Here is a 14,454-nt window from a genome sequence, read left to right on the forward strand (position 1 = left end):
ACAGAGAGAGACAGATTCAGAGACAGAGAGACAGAAAGAGACAGAGAGAGAGATCCATCTCCCCAGGCCCAACACACAAAAACAATTATTGGCTATTTCCCAATTCATCCTGCAAGGACAGGAGCCAATTGAGTCAATCAATCAAATTACTATTACTCACCTAAAGTAAGTGATAAAATGCTCTGCTCTGGTACCCAGATGGTAGTGTGACCGGATTGAATCAAATCAATCAAAGTCATTCCAACGAAGGGTGAAAAGGCCAAATGGGCCACAAGTGAGAGGCATAATGAAGAGGACACCGGACCTGAAATCAGGAGGACTGGGTTCCAATCCCACCTCAGATACTTACTAACTGTGAGACCCTAAGCAAGTCACTTAACATCTGAGTTTCTTTTCCATCAACTTCTATATGAGGTTAGCCTCTAAGGTCCTTGCACCTCTAAATCTTTGATCCTATGAGACTCCGGCTACACCCAGATTTCACTCTTGCACAAGATCTGAGACTATCCCAATTCCCACTGATGAGCGGGGTCTTCAGAGCGTGACTGCGAGATCCCCTCATGACCCAAGAGTTTCTCTGAAGGGTTGGGTGATGTTTATGCAATGATATAATTCATAAGCCTCCATCAACAGACTTCTCTTCTCTCCACACCCCTCTCTTAATTGCACAAGAAGCATTTTTTTATTAGATGAAGAAACGTGGCCACATCTTAGGGGTCATCTATAAAATATTAGGCCAGTTCAGGCCCAAGTCAGATTCGGCATCAACCAAGCATATGGTAGAGGAGAGAGAGCCACTAATGGGAAGGACTTGCTAGGGGGATGGGGGAGGTGGTTGGGGGATAGGTATAGAGATACTGGAGTGGTTTGTCATTTCTGTCTCCAACTCATTTTGCAGATAAGGAAACTGAGGCAAGCAGGGTTAAGTGACTTGCCCAGGGTCACACAGCTAGTAAGTATCTGAGGTCAAATTTGAACTCAGGTCCTCCTGACTCCAGGCCCAGCATTCTATCCATTACACTATCTAACTGGGATATGGGAGGTCATTTAGTCTAATTCCTTCAATTTTGTGATGAGCTTGAGGCCCAGAGAGGTTAGTGTCTTGCCCAAGGTCATACCAGTAGTAAGTGCCAAGGACAGGATTTGAACTCAGCTCCTCTGATCCCAAATCCAGTACCCTTTATACTGCACTAGGAAATGCCAATAACACCGACATTTTCTCACTGAGCCGTTATTCACATCAAGTGGCACACAGCTTGGGAAACACTGGCAAACAATCCCCCCAACCCCTTCACGGGTAGAGAACCCTCCGGGTGGTCAGGCTATGAATGAAGTGGATGAATCCAGTTGCAACACAAGAAGAAGGGGGAGAGTTACATAAAGCCTGGGTTGAAGATGGGCCTTCAGCTGCCAGCTCCCTGGAGAGGCTGAATAGGGCACTGAAGGCTTTCCTCAATAGCAGCTCTTTCCTGGGCCTCAGGAGGAGGTGAGGAACATTGTTTTATAGGCAGCAGCGACCTCAGCTTCCCAATGCTCCTGGCAGACCCTAGTCTGGAAGAAAGAAGCAGGGTGGACCATGGTTTAGGCCCAATGGAGCTGGTTTGTTTACATCTGATTAGAGCAAGAGAATGTGATGTTTCAGAGAAGCCAATGAAATAAACTCCGCGGATGGGGAGGAGGCACAGATTTGATTAATTATAGTCTCATAAATCTACCCAATTCTCTCCTCCCTTTCGGAAAAAAAAAGTGTCAAATGAAAGTCCCCAAGCCACCCCAGGGAAGCCTGGAGTCCCATTGGACAGTGAGAGTCTGGAGCACATCTGAAGGGTTCCTCACAAAAGCCTGGCCCTAGCTTGTGGAAAACAACTCAGCTCTGGCCTGTCCCCACTTATGTAACTTCTAATTAACATGTTAGTGGCTCAATTTCCATCCCACTTCCAAGGAACAGATTTTTCTGCCCCTAAGCATTGCCTGTTTAATCACTGAGAATTTTATCCTGTTGGTACTGATGATAATGTCCTCATGAAGGCCCTGGGTTCAAATCCTCTCTCTGGTGCTTACAACCTGTGTGACCTGGCAAGTCATGTTACTTCTCTGGGCCTCAGTTTCCTCACCTATAAAATAAGGTGGTTGAACAAGGCTGCCTCTAAAGTCCTTCCATGCTCTAGAGTTATGAGCTTATCTACGATCCTGAGTTCTGCTGGACCCCTAGAGGTGAGATCCAGGGACAGTGGATGGAAGATAAGAAAATTAGAACTTCAGATCTGGAAGGATGCCAATGACGATGATGATGATGATGGTGACGATGATGGTGGTGCTGGTGGTGGTGGTGGTGGTGATGACGATGATGATGAAGATGACAACAATGATGATGGTGGTGGTGATGATAACATTTATATAGTGCTTTAAGGTTTACAAAGCACTATGTATGTGTTATGTCATTAATGATAGGACCACAGATACAGAACTGGAAGAAGACTTCACAGGCATCTAGTCCAACCCCCTTCTTTTAAAGATAAGAAAACTGAGGGAGGTCCAGTGACTTGCCCAAGGTCACCTAGTTGTAAGCAGCAAGGCTGAGATTTGAACCCAGGTGTTTTGATCATAAAAGCCCCCTTTCCAGCCCTCTCATTTTATAGAAGAAGAAAATGAAGCCCTAGACAATGTGAGTGCCAGAATATAGACCATCCTCTGTCTGCAGGTTCAGGCTCTTTCCCCTGGACCACAATTACAGAGCTGCTGACTTCTTGAAAGAAGGAAAAATCTCTTAATAATTATAGCTGACCCAAAGAGGCTTACACATTCTGCAGGGAGTTCATGTCTAGGACTCAGAGGAGATACAGGTGTCAGATATGAATGGAACTAGATGACCTTTGAGAGCCTGAGAAATTGTAATTTTCAGGGCATCTAGGTGGCTCAGTGGATAGAGCAGCAGTCTGGGATTCAGGAGGACCTGAGTTCAAATGTGGCCTCAGACATATAACACTTACTAACTGTGTGACCCTGGGCAAGTCACTTAACCCCATTACCTAGCCAAAAAAAAAAAAAAAAAAAAAGAAATTGTCATTTCCCCTGAGCATTTTCTTCCTTGTTGACTGGATAGAGACTTTCTAATCACAGTTCATGTGGCTTTGAGTTGGGGATGACCCACAGAACCTAACTATGGTGGGCTGGATGAGACTTTGACCCAGGATGGTAAATTTGCCCCCACATGAGTGGGAAACATAAATGGCTCCTAATGAGTAATTATGTTCCTCTGAGGAAAGAAGTCAAGGGTTAGTCACTCAATCAACAAATATTTATTAAGCACCTACTATGTGCCAGGCACTACACAAGGTATTGGGGATATAATAACAAAAATGAAGCCATCTCTGTCCTCAAGGAGTTTATTATCTATCAGGGGATAAAAGCAGGTGTAGGTGTGTGTGTGTCAATATATTAAAAGTAGATACAAAATAGCAGAGTAATTTTCGGGGAGCACTGGGGTCTGAGTGGATCAGGAAAGCCCTCATATGGAAAGTGGCTCTCACACTGAGTGTTGAAGGAAACCAGAGAGTCTAAGAGAGGGAAGTGAGGAGGGAGGACGTTCTAGGAGTGAGGGACAGCAGGGCAAAGGTGCAGAGATGGGAGATGGGGAGTCATGTGGGAGTAACAGCAAGAAGGTCACTTTGGGTGGACCCCAGATGGTATGGAGAGGAGGCGTGTGTAGCAAGGGAGGAAAGGTCAGCTGACAGAGGGTTGTCACAGGCTTCAAACGCCACGCAGAGGAGTCTGCGTTTGATCCTACAGGGAAGAGGGAGCTACTCTGTAGAGTTTCTTGTGTAGGGGAGTGACACAGCCAGACCTCCACTTTGACACCTGTATGGAGGTAGAGGGTGAGGCGGGGGGGGGGGGGGGGGGGGGGGGGGGGGCCCAAGCGAAAAAAGGGGGGGGGGGGGGGGGGGGGGGGGGGCGGGGGGGGGGAGTGGAACTGTCACCAAGCAGAAATGATGCCTGGTAAAGGAGAAGGCAGGAGCCAGCTGCAGAAGCAACTGGATGGTCCAACAGTGTCCCTCATTCAGAGGCTACCGGAGCTCAAGCTCTGGTTCAATCTGAGAGTGTTTGTAAAGAATCCTGGCTAAGCCGTCCCACAAAGATTAGAGGGTCCCTAAGCATAAAGCAGGGCAGCAGGGAGTCTCAGTGGGGTGGGCTGAACCCATTTCAACAGAGAATATTTTTATATACTTTATTTTAACAATTTTAAATTTTTGAGTTCTAAATTTTCTCCCTCCCTTCAACCCTTCCCCATCCCTTGAGAAGGCAAGTAATATGATATAAATTAGACATGTGAAATTATGCAAAACGTATTTCCAAATTAGCCATGTTGCAAAAGAGAAAAAGAAAGAAGAAAGAAAGAAAGAAAGAAAGAAAGAAAGAGAGAGAGAGAAAGGAAGGAAAGAAGGAAGGAAGGAAGGAAGAAAGAGAAAGAAAGAAAGAAAGAAAGAAAGAAAGAAAGAAAGAAAGAAAGAAAGAAAGAAAGAAAGAAAGAAAGAAAGAAAGAAAGAAAGAAAGGAAGGAAGGAAGGAAGGAAGAATGAAAGAAAGAAAGAAAAAAAGGAAGGAAGGAAGGAAGGAAGGAAGAAAAATAGAGTGAAAAAAGTATGCTTCAGTTTATTTGTTTGTTTTTGCTTTTAGGAATTGGGGTTAAGTGACTTGCCCAGGGTCACACAGCTAGTAAGTGTCAAATGTTTGGTTTGAGGCCAGATTTGAACTCAGGTCCTCCTGACTTCAGGGCTGGTGCTCTATCCACTGTGCCACCTAGCTGCTCCTGTATGCTGCACTTTACACTCAGAGTTTATCACTTTTCATCATTAAGTCCTTTAGAATTGTCTTGGATCTTTGTATTGCTGAGAATAGCTAAGTCATTTACAACTAATCATCAGAAAATATTGCTGTTACTGTGAACAACATTCTCCTGGCTCCGCTCACTTCACTTTACATTAGTTCATACAAGCCTTCCAGGTTGTTCAGAAACCATTCTACTCATTACTTCTTATAACTCAATAGTATTACATCACAGCTTGTTCAGCCATTCCCCAATCAATGGGCATCCCCTCAATTTCCAATTCTTTGCCATCACCATAAGAGCTGCTATAAATATTTTTGTATATCTAGGTCCTTTTCCCTCTTCTTTGATCTCTTTGGAATACTGACCTAGTAGTGATATTGCTGGGTCAAAGGGAACACACCATTTACAGCCCTTTAGGCATACTTCCAAATTTCAATAGGGAATATTTACAGAGTTGTCAAATAGCTCTCTGGCTCCATAAAACCTTGCAATCAGTAAATGGGGTAGGGCAGCATCCTAAAATAGTTAGAGTGGGAAATGACCTTAGAGATCACCGACGGGTGAGAAAACTGACACCCAGAGAGATCATGTCTTCTCAAGGTCACACAGCTAGAGCCAAGTCTGTAAATCATGATGTAAAGTGGGATCTTTTTTTTTTTCATATGAAAGACAGCATGGCATAGTACATACATTTTCATTTTCATTTGGTTCAAATTCTGCCTCAGACATATACTAACTGGGTGACTCTGGGCAAGTCATGTGACTTCTCAATGGTCTAAGCAAGCCTCTAATTGTATAAATGAATAATAATCAAGTTCAAATCCAGCTTCAGACACTTGACACTTTTTAGCTGTGTGACCCTGGGCAAGTCACTTAACCCTGATTGCCTCAGCATAAAACAATAATAATAATAAAGAATACAAATTCTATATACATTGTTTCAGTAAGGAGACTAAGGAAGGAGAGTGGACAGTGAACCCAATCCTTCAGAGCAGGGGCAACCTCTGCAATTCCCCCATGAATTCTGAGCATGTGCAGACAATCCCTGACTGGTTCTGGCCTCCTAACCATATAGGGAAGACATAGACTTTTTGATGGCTGCTGAGACCTCACTGAGATGTGCATTAAAAAGTCATTAACTAACCAAAGAGAGCCTCTTTATCTCTCCTGCCTGCCCCCGTTGGAGTGAGAGAGACATGCTGTATATCTCTGGATGGATGGAGAGACCTTAGGCCCTAACCCACTCGGGGCTGACACATAGTTCATGAATACAGACCTCTCCTTTCTTTGCCTCTTTGTACTTGTCCTTTCCTGCTTTAGCTAAAGGAGCATTGGAGACAGCCATGACCTTGTGAGCTTCAAAGTTCAGAATGTTGAGCCATCAAAGCTCCAGGGACCCCAATTCATGCCAGCATTTGTAGCCAGCTGAACTCAATCTGCCAGAAGAATTTAGCAGTGCATTGACCCTCCACGCCCCCCCCCCCCCCAGCCAAGATGTGGGCTGTGCATCAACTTTGCCAAATTTAGAAATGAACTTGGTGGGAAAAAATCCTTTATAGAAGTGTTTGCAGTTTGAGTCCATTCTTCTCGGGGACCAACGCGGCATAGACAGGGGTGCACCCTCAGGTTGGGGAGGATGAGGTTAAATTTTTGTTTCTGTTCTTGCTTTATCTTCTGTATCCCTTTGTGAAAAACTAATTGATGGTAGTTGTTTAAATCATACTGAAGCACTAATCGTTGGGGGGGTATCAATGCATAAGGGAGATCCTAACTATAAATGAGGACGGCTAGGTAGTGAAGTGAGTCAAGGGCCAGGCCTGAAGTCAGGAAGACCTGAGCTCAAATCTGACCTCGGACACCTACTAGTTGTATGACCCTGGGCAAGTTATACTACCCTGTTTGCCTCAGTTTCCTCATCTGTAAAATGGACAAGAGAAGGAAATGGCAAACCACTCCAGTGTCTTTGCCAAGGAAACCCCAAATGGGGTCATGGAGAGTCAGACAGGACTGAAATGACTGAACAGCCACAAAACTTTAACTAGCAGTTAGCATTTGGGAGAGGACATTAGAATAGGGGCTCAAACTAATAGCATTAAAAAAGTTGCCTTGAACCCCTCAGGGCACCCCTAGATTTCTAAGGATAAGAGGTAACAACTTTACTCTGAAAGACCTGACACATCATGATAAGAATGAGTTGGGATCAAAATCCTGAGAACTTTATATGGCTACATATCTATTGTGTCTGCATCAAGCAGGAGCCTCCCTGGGCTCAATAGCCCAGAGTCAGGGTAGCCATATCTCCCCCTTAGGGTCCTAGGGACACCCTGAGGGGTTGAGGGTGGCTCTTATCTAATGCTATTGGATCTAGCCCCACACTGGTTGGGTTCCCCTGCACTGTTAACTGCCTGGTAAATGCAGCTCAGTTCCACTTAACCAATCAACACAAATTAGCTTTAGCAAAGGATATTTACTTGAAAGATACAACAAGAATAAAAGTATAAACATTCCCCCTACCAATGCTTCATGGGACACACACTCCCCTATACTATCTCAATTTCTCAAAAGAGTAGATTCAGATTTTACATAGTATCGGTCCCACTAAGTTCATGTCCGTAAGTGCCATGCTAAGTCATGTGCGTGTCTCACCTGCCACTGGAATGAATCCTGAAAGTCCCTCTGGAAGGTCACTCCTTGCTCCTTTTGGGGCATCAATGCTGATCTAGATGCCAAACTCAGCATTGATTTGGACCACAGGACCTTAGGACCCTGAGATGCTGGAACCATAGGATTCAAGGGAACCTGGAAGCTAGGTCTCCTGACCTTCCAAAATTCACAAGGTCAAAGCCTCCAGAGTAATCTCCTTCATAAAAAATGGAAAGGAACGTACAGCAAAGCAAAAAGACCAAGGCCTATTTTCATGGGGCCACATGTCAAGCTCAGAAGGGACAAGGCCCAAGGCCTTTCCCCTTATGATATCATCCCTTACCAGACACCATCAGCAATGGAGTCCAACCACGAGGTAACAACCAAAGACAGTTGGCTAAGGCCAACCAAGTCTTGTTGAAGGTGCTCCCAGTTCTAATTACACAACCGTAACCGATCAAAGAGCCAATAATTCATTACATAGTTAGCAGAACAGAGCCGGTAATGGATGCCAATTCTTTCTTCTCTGGCCAAGGCCCTTCTATTTCCTGTCCTCCCCAGACTTCCTATGGAAGACACCATCCGAGATGCTTCATGCAAGTGCCAGTCCCCATTCCATCATGCCATCGGAGACATTCTGTGCATATACCCGTCCTTATTGCAAGTATATGTGTAAAAATACATAAATGTGTGTTTATACATATATATATATGTATTTATATATAGGTTTATGTTTATCTCCCCATGTAGATAGTAAATTCCTTGAAGACAGGGATTGTTTCGATTTTTGTCCTTATAGCCCCAAGACCCAGTACAGTGCCTGGCATATATTTGGTACTTAATAAATACTTGCCTAATGATTGATGGATGGATGCATTAGTTGCAGAATTATCACCAGTCTTCATTGGTAAAAGCACTTTCCTCCTGGGAGTTCCTGAAACCAATGAAATCACAGGTCAAAACAAACATTTTTTAGAAATTCATCTTTATATGTAATCTTAATTGCAGACTAATCTAATCCACATAGTTGACTGTCTCTCCATGTTACAGCAGAGGGGGTGTAGAAAGACAAGCCACCCTGTTTACTGCCTCTAAGCCTGTAGGGTCCTGCAATCATCAGCTATAGACCTTGCCAAACCAACCCACAAGTCAAGTGGGCCTGTCTTGCTCCAGGCTCCTTCCCCACAGTGAAAGTCTGGGAATCTGAAGGATTGGGCCAGTTGGGCCTGACCCCAATCCAGCAGAGACAGGAGAAAGCATCCGCTGAACAATGAGCAGTCTTAGCCAACAGATACTTTTACAGAATGAAGCCACACGTTCAGACAGTCCCCTCGAGTCAGCAAGGCCAACTGACCATCCTTTCAGGAGGAACTTGGCTCCCCACAGAGCCCACCCTAACACCAAGCTCACTCTCTCCTTCCAGCCTGACTGCCTGGTGGTCTGACGCCCACTTCCTCTTCCACATTCCAGAGTCGTGAGGTCTCTTGGCATCCTCTATATCTGTGTTTCTATCTATCTCTTGTTGGAGAGCTTCACAATGAAAAGGTCTTTGCCCCCAAACCATTTTTCACCATCTCAAGAATGTAGTGACTTTCTTCATGCGGAGCCCAGGACCACGATCCAAGTATTTTGCATGCTGGAGGTAGGACATTGGATCTAAGACACAGCCTCCTTTCAACATGGCTTTCTTGTAGAGGACAGTAATAATGCCTGCTTACCATCCAGATCTCCATGTTATCTCATTAACTCTCAAAATAGCCCCAAGTGGGATAGAAGTAAAGGTCAGAATCAGCCGTGGGACAATCAGATATTTTCCTTACTAAACTTCAAACTTTTCTATGAGAAAATGTAAAGGACTTCTCTACAAGAGACTGCAATGGGAGATGTTCAAGCCAACGTCCTCCCCATCTAAATCACCCACCATCAAAATGGGATCCTCACGTTGCCTTCTTTTTTATTTCTTCTCATTTTTTTTTAACATAAGAGTCAAAACTAGGGTGGGGAAGCCAGAGTTTTCACCCAGGTTCCAAATTTAGAGAGTACGGACAACATTTAAAATCCTTCAGCAACTACAAACAACTGAGCTTATCACTGTATTAGAAAAAAATCATTAAAATATGAAGCTACTGGATGGTGTATTCCTCATTTCCTGTACAGGCAATGTCCCTTACCGTTCCTCATAAAATATTATAAAAAAGTTGATCTGAAAATGCATTTTTTGCTGCTTACTCTCGCTACACAAATTGCTAGCTATAGCTCTGATAATAGTCATTTCCCAAGAATTACTCAAAGAAGAGACCTCCAAAAGACATTCCCCCCCCAAACAGTTAAGTAAAATTCTCTGAAAGAGTAATTGGGGTGGAGTGATGTATCAGATGTATCACCTTCCATACTTGTTGCTGTTTCTGTTAAAGTTCTGTGCTTTAACATCCATCATTGGGTGTCCTCCCTGTTTGTTGTTTTTAACCTGAGTTTTATTGGCCTTTGGGGCTGACTTCGTTTATATGACTACATTATTGTAGTCATTGTGTATGTTGTTCTTTGGGTCCTGCTTTCCTCACTTTCTATTACTTCATACAAGACTTCTCATGTTCCTCTGAATTTCTCATATTCATCATTCCATATGGCGCAATAATATTCCATTATATTCACGCACCATAATTTGTTCAGCCATTAGTAGTACATGTTTTGTGTCTAGCTTTTTGTTATTACAAACAATGTTGCTAGGAATAATTTTATGTAGAGGGGTCTTTTTCTCATAAAGATATAAACCCAGTAGGGGGGTCTCTGGGTCCAAGGGAAGGAAGAGCATGAGAACTTTTCTTGCAGAATTCCAAATTGTGTTACCGAGCAGTTGGGTCAGTCCACGGCTCTTCTTGCAGTAAATTAACACGTCTGTCTTCTGACAACCTCTCCAACACTGATCTTTCTAATATTTTGCCATGTTTGCCAATGTGATGGGTTCGAGATGATGACACAAAGCTGTTTGAATTTGAAACTCTGGTTATTAGGAAACGTAAGCAATTATTCAGATGGAGAAAATCTGCAAAGATTGTTATAACAAACACATTTAACCAACAAGGACAGCAGTACCACCTTCTGTAAACTTTTTTTTCCTACTTCTAGCTTTTATAGGAGAAGTTTGTAATAGAGAGATGAGAACAGAGGGAAAATTTGAGTTTAATAATAAAGAGGAGGAAATTATGCAGGTGATTCGGAGGAGTTTGGACTTATGAAGGAGACAAGAGATCAAATTTTGGGGGAAGGAATTTGGAAGAAATTGATTAAAATACAAAGACAAATGATTGGATTCAATTTCTGGCTTCTATGGGAAAGATCAGGATTAAGGACCTGAGAAAGAAAAGAACAATTCAGTGACCAAAGTGATGTAAGCAAGAAAAGGCAAACAAAAGAAATAAGTAAACAAGATTAACTAGTAAAGGATAAGTAAAACAAAATACCATTAAAAATTAGCGCAAAAAAAGGAAAAACATGAAGTGACAAAAGGAAAGATATTAGGTGTAGTTGTCAAACCAAGAGATTATCAGAGCTGGAAAAATCATAAGAGATGTTAACAAGGTGAAATGTGAACACCAACAAGTAATTAAAAAAAAAAAGACAGAATCTTAATCAGTATGGAGAGCATGAAAATTTCGGTGGTGTACATTGAATATGTAACAGTTATATTCCTACTATAGCCAAATAACACTTTCCAAGTATAGGCTGGTCTTCCTCATAGAAGAGAAGGTGAAGAAACCCTGTCTCTCCACCCTCCAGATTATCAGGGCCAATGAGCATTCCTTTAAAAATACGGAAGCAGGGCTTCTGTGGGAGCTGGCCAGGATTTGAAGTGTGTAGGGAAGGGAGGAAATCTATCTTAAAGAGTATAAAAATGTCACAGAAAGGAGGAAGGGAATGAGGACGATTATACACTTGAGTCTAAAGAACAAACTTGGGACTGTTCCTCAAGAGGACCAAGGGGAATGCAGTGAGGGGGAACGAATTGCTTTTCCTCCAAGGAAAGACCAAGTAGATAGTGTGGATAGAGTGTAACACCTGGAGTCAGGAAGACCTGAGTTCAAATCCAGCCTCTGACACTAGCTATGTGACACTGGGAAAATCACTTGATCTCTGTCTGCCTCAATTTTCTCATCTGTTAAATGGAGATAATAATAGCCATTACCTCCCGGAGTTGTTGTGAACATCAGTAAGATAATATTCGTAAAGCTTTTTGAAAACCTTAAAGAACTATATAAATTCTAGCTCAAACAGGAAGGGTTGGGGAAGAAATAGAAGGTGGTAACTCCCAACTTGGGTGTATAGAGATAGTTATTTGTCAGCCTGATAGTAATAGAGAGATCAATTATCTTCCTGAGATATGTATGCAAGTAATAACAGGGGAGCTGCCAGTTAGCCAAAGGGAATACCACCCAGTTCTGGTGATTCACATGGGCACAAAAAAATATTGCCACAAGAAACCTACAAATATTGCCAAGTCTTGGACAAGAAATTAAAGACCACAGGGGTGACCGTTATCTTTTTGTTATTGTTGTTGTTGTTTTGGTGAGGCAATTGGGGTTAAGTGACTTGCCCAGGGTCACACAGCTAGTGAGTGTTATGTGACTGAGGTCGTCTTTGAACTCAGGTCCTCATGACTCCAGGACTGGTGCTCTATGCACTGCACCACCTAGCTGCCCCAGTTATCTTTTGCTTATTTCGAGAAAAATTTATTTGAGCACTTTATTAGTCACCTTTATTCTGTCTTTTAATAGTTATAACTTTAGTAATAATAATGGTTAGCATGAGTACAGAAGACCGTAATGAAAAATTTTCCAGTCTGAGCATTTTTCCCTTTGAAAGAAAAAAACAAAAAGTAAGTGAGAAACGAGCAGCAATTTCTTCTCCTCATTGTCAGTTATCATCAACCAATTAGTTTTTGTGAATTTCATTATGATAATTTTGGATTATCTAATGCACATAAGCTTCCTTGGAGGCAAACACAGCTTTTCATTTTTGTCTTTTTATCCTCAATACCTAGCATCGTGTCTTAAACCTAGCGGGCATTTATTACTTTTAGAGCTGAATTGTGTTACATCTTGTGTCATCCATCTTTCTTTTTTTTTTTTGTTAAAGACTCATAAGCCATCTCTTTAACTAAAACGTACTCTGATTTTACCAGGAGACAAAGTTAACTTCCCTGACTTCATTCTCTTTTATTTTTTGAAAACCTGAATAATATTTGTCCCTCCCTCCTGAGTGGATTATTGATTTTGAACTTGAGGGAGAACTTTTGAGACCCTCCAGTACGACCCCTCTGTTTCATATGTTGGGAAACGGGGGCACCAAGGTGAAGCAACTTGCCCACGGTCACACCAGGAGTCCAAAGGAAGACCTGGGATTGGAATGGAAGGCCTTCAGTTCCAAATGTGGGGCTCTTTTCCTCTTTCCACCATCCAAGTTGCTCAATGGGACGGATCCAAAATCACTGACCATGCCTCGCCTATCATGTCTGCCAGTTCTTCCAGTGCCCCGTGGCACAGCTTGTCCAAGTCAACTGGATTGAATTCATCAAAGACAGTCAGGTATTCTCTTTACTTATCTCCCATTTCAAAACCCTACCAACCATTGTTCATTTTATCTTTCCTAATCCACAAATTGTCTTTTTGGCAGAGAAAAGAGAAGCAAATAAGAGTTGAATAATTCTGCTTTCTCTCTGCCATACTTTATCAACGATTTAAGCAGCAATTTGATTAGTCTTTAAAACACCTCCTTTCATCACTATGTCTAAAAATTGCCCATTTTGCTGAGTATTTCTCACCAACACCAGCTCATTCCTCATTTTAGCACACGCACACACAGATACACAGACACACAGACACACAGACACACAGACACACACACACACATACACTTTTCCCTTCTGAAATACGTCATGCTTTTGTATTAACTTAATGATGATGTAATCCTACAAATAAGGTGGAGGAAATAGCAAAAGGAGCCACTATTCTATTCCTTCCCCGTATGAAAACTCCAAAGGGCACTGAAGATTCAATCTTAGACTTGATGTAGTAATAAGAGCCCTGGGTTTGGAGACAGAGTACATAGATTGGAGTCCCCATTCTGCTACTAAGTCACCTAACTTCCCCAGGCCTCAATTTCCCCACCTACAAAATTATGGTTTTGGACTAAATGATCACCAGATCTATATATCCACTATCTCCATATCCTAAAATCAGATGTGTGGATAGGTGAAGTCCTCCACACACACACACACACACACACACACACACACACACACACACACACACACACACTACGTTTTATATCCTAACCAAGTTTATCATCTGCTTCTGACTCATCTATTTCTTCCACCTGTCCCAGCAATCCGCAGTGTATATCCACTATACCACTATAATATTGCTCCACTTTTCCCCTCCGTTGATCACCACTCAAACTCTTTTCACTGTGCCTCCCCTCAGCTTAATAACAAATTGTCCCGAAGAAGTCCAAGAACCAAAATGGTTCTTTGCTATGGTATCTAGCCTGATAGATATGGATAGATTGTTTCCTCCTTAGCCTTTTTCCATCTAGAGTCCTCTTGGTAAGACTTAGAGGACTCTAGGCAGCATACCCTCCTGGCCTTTGTGAGACCTGTTGTCAAGAACTTTTGATGCTTCAGAATTCCAAATCTCTTTATTAACTATGAAACATGCCATTCTTTTGTATTAACTTGTCTTAATGATAATTTCTTCCTATAAAAGGTGGAAGAAATGACTGAAGGACCTGCTACTGTATTCCTTCCCCATATGGAAACCGACCACTCAAGCTTAGAGTTGATGTAGTGAGTGGATTGCTTCTCTCTTCTGAAGCCCCTACTTTTAATTGACAAGAGTAATTTTTTTTTTAATCATGTTCTCAAGGTTTAATAATCCCTAATTCTTAGCAATACTGTCTGGATTCTTTGTCGTAGCAAAGAGTGTCACC

Source organism: Vombatus ursinus, unplaced genomic scaffold, assembly GCF_900497805.2.
Source record: "Vombatus ursinus unplaced genomic scaffold, bare-nosed wombat genome assembly UNPS02009824.1, whole genome shotgun sequence".
NCBI lineage: Eukaryota > Metazoa > Chordata > Mammalia > Diprotodontia > Vombatidae > Vombatus > Vombatus ursinus.